The sequence below is a fragment of the Mesoplodon bidens genome (genome assembly GCF_964165515.1).
Source record: "Mesoplodon bidens genome assembly, contig: HAP1_SCAFFOLD_53, whole genome shotgun sequence".
Lineage (NCBI taxonomy): Eukaryota > Metazoa > Chordata > Mammalia > Artiodactyla > Ziphiidae > Mesoplodon > Mesoplodon bidens.
This window is the reverse complement of record NW_027671920.1, coordinates 1,092,505-1,095,323: the sequence shown is the minus strand read 5'-3', so window position 1 is coordinate 1,095,323 and position 2,819 is coordinate 1,092,505.

Here is a 2,819-nt window from a genome sequence, read left to right as displayed (position 1 = left end):
TGGCAACCTATGCGAACCAGGAGCTTAAAGGGGGTGTCTCTCCAAGTTGGGAGATTGATAGTAAAGCAGTTGGAAAGTCAAACAGGAACACCAGGAGAGTGACTATTCGCTGAGTTTTAGAAACCTTTCGTATTCACAGTGTGTCAATTCTCCAGGTTTCCCGTACATGTTATAGCCGTAGTAATATTCCCTTCAACCTGGAGAGTTGTGACCAATATAATGGGTGCCATGCATTATTGCTTTAAAGGGTCTGCATTTGCTCACCCAATCTCACCAATCCTCTCAGTCCCAAGTGTCCAGCCTTATGCCACATCCAGCTGTCACTGTAGATAGGGTCATTCCAGGTTCCTAAGAGACCCTGAAATAATTGTAAAGGATTTCCCTGTTTTTTTGTTTTGTTTTTGACATTTCTTCTTATAGTGGGTTTGAGCTGATTCTCGCTGCCATGTTTATGCCAGTCTAGACACACTTGATTCCCTTACAGAGACATATCAATACATAGGTTTTATGATTCTTACTAGTCAGATATATTCCTCTGCGGGAAATATGGTGTTTTGATCCCTTTCACTGAGGAAGGTGTAGGTCTTGTCTATTCCATAGTTTGTTTTTGGAACGTTACCTGTGCTTATATCAAGCTCTTGTTTTATGCATCAGCCCACCTCTCCTTCCCCCTTAAGCAGGCATAAGAGTGTTTCCTAAATGTGAGACTCTGTTCTATTTCCTAACTCAGCTCATGTTTAGCCATGTTTACAGGATCTTCATAAGTGATGTCTTATGATAAGTTTCTTTTTTGTGTGACTTATTTCATTTAGAATCATCGTACCTGAATCCAATCACTTTGTGTTACTGGTCTTATGACATTGATTTCATGGCTGAAGGATATTCCATCGTACGTAAGTACCACTATATTTGAACTATTTTTATATTTCCTGGGATATTGAAGGTGTACCCTAGTTGAGGTTCTTGTAAGCAGTGGAGCCCTAAATTTGGTGGTGGCTCTGTCTTATTGATTTTCAGTTTTCCAAAGGTATATTCCCTAGACTTGAAGTGCCCATGGCTCTGTAGCTCTGTTGCTTACTTGTTTTAGGGAACACAATGCACCACTCCAGGGAGGCAGTTGGCAATTTACATCCCGCCCATCAGCATAACAAGGCTCCTGTTCTCCAGGGCCTGTCTTGCCTTTCTGGTTTTTACATATTTTGTGGATGTCCCTTTTGACCTGTGGGATGTGATACTTCTTTGTAGTGCAGATTTGCATTGCCCGCTTGCTTGCTTGGCCAAAAAGGGCGTATGCGTTTTCTCCTGAATATATTCAGGAGAAAACGCATACGCCCTTTTTGGCCAAGTGCATCATTGTCGAAGTTGTGCCCCTCTTCCTGTGCTTTACAGGCGATTCCTATATACCCCTTGAAATATGATTCCTGCTATTCTGCCTCGCTTTCAAGTCAGCCTCGTTGCCTTCCCTCAGCAGATTTTTGGACTATAGTTGTCCTTTATTACTCTGCCAGTTTGTGAATTGCTGTGACCCTGAGCTCCATTTTTCAACCCGTTTTTTTGTGAGCTGAACGCAAGTCCAAAATTTTGGTTCAGGAACTATACTGGTTCCCGGTGGGTGGCTGAGACTTTGTTTAATTCTTCTTCCTGCCGGGAAATTAGAGTGACATGTGCCCGTCCAAATGCCTAACAGCTACTCTCTCATTGGTTCTCCCTCTTCCCTTCCATCCTCTGCCAAATTGGCAACCTGTTCGAACCAGGAGCTTAAAGGGGGTGTCTCTCCAAGTTGGGAGATTGATAGTAAAGCAGTTGGAAAGTCAAAGAGGAAAACCAGGAGAGTGACTATTCGCTGAGTTTTAGAAACCTTTCGTATTCACAGTGTGTCAATTCTCCAGGTTTCCCGTACATGTTATAGCTGTAGTAATATTCCCTTCAACCTGGAGAGTTGGGACCCATATAATGGGTGCCATGCATTATTGCTTTAAAGGGTCTGCATTTGCTCACCCAATCTCACAAATCCTCTCAGTCCCAAGTGTCCAGCCTTATGCCACATCCAGCTGTCACTGTAGATAGGGTCATTCCAGGTTTCCTAAGAGACCCTGAAATAATTGTAAAGATTTCCCTGTTTTTTTGTTTTGTTTTTGACATTTCTTTTTATAGTGGGTTTGAGCTGATTCTCGCTGCCATGTTTATGCCAGTCTAGACACACTTGATTCCCTTACAGAGACATATCAATACATAGGTTTTATGATTCTTACTAGTCAGATATATTCCTCTGCGGGAAATATGGAGTTTTGATCCCTTTCACTGAGGAAGGAGTAGGTCTTGTCTATTCCATAGTTTGTTTTTGGAACGGTACCTGTGCTTATATCAAACTCTGGTTTTATGCATCACCCCACCTCTCCTTCCCACTTAATCAGGCATAAGAGTGTTTTCTAAATGTGAGACTCTGTTCTCTTTCCTAACTCAGTTCATGTGTAGCCATGTTTATAGGATCTTCATAAGTGATATCTTATGATAAGTTTCTTTTTCTGTGGGACTTATTTCACTTAGAATCACCGTACCTGAATCTCCTCACTTTGCTGTTACTGGACTTATGACATTGATTTCATGGCTGAAGGATATTCCATCGTACGTAAGTACCACTATTTTTGAACTATTTTTATATTTCCTGGGATATTGAAGGTGTAACCTAGTTGAGGTTCTTCTAAGCAGTGGAGCCCTAAATTTGGGGGTGGCTCTGTCTTATTGATTTTCAGTTTTCCAAAGGTATATTCCCTAGACGTGAAGTGCCCATGGCTCTGTAGCTCTGTTGTTTACTTGTT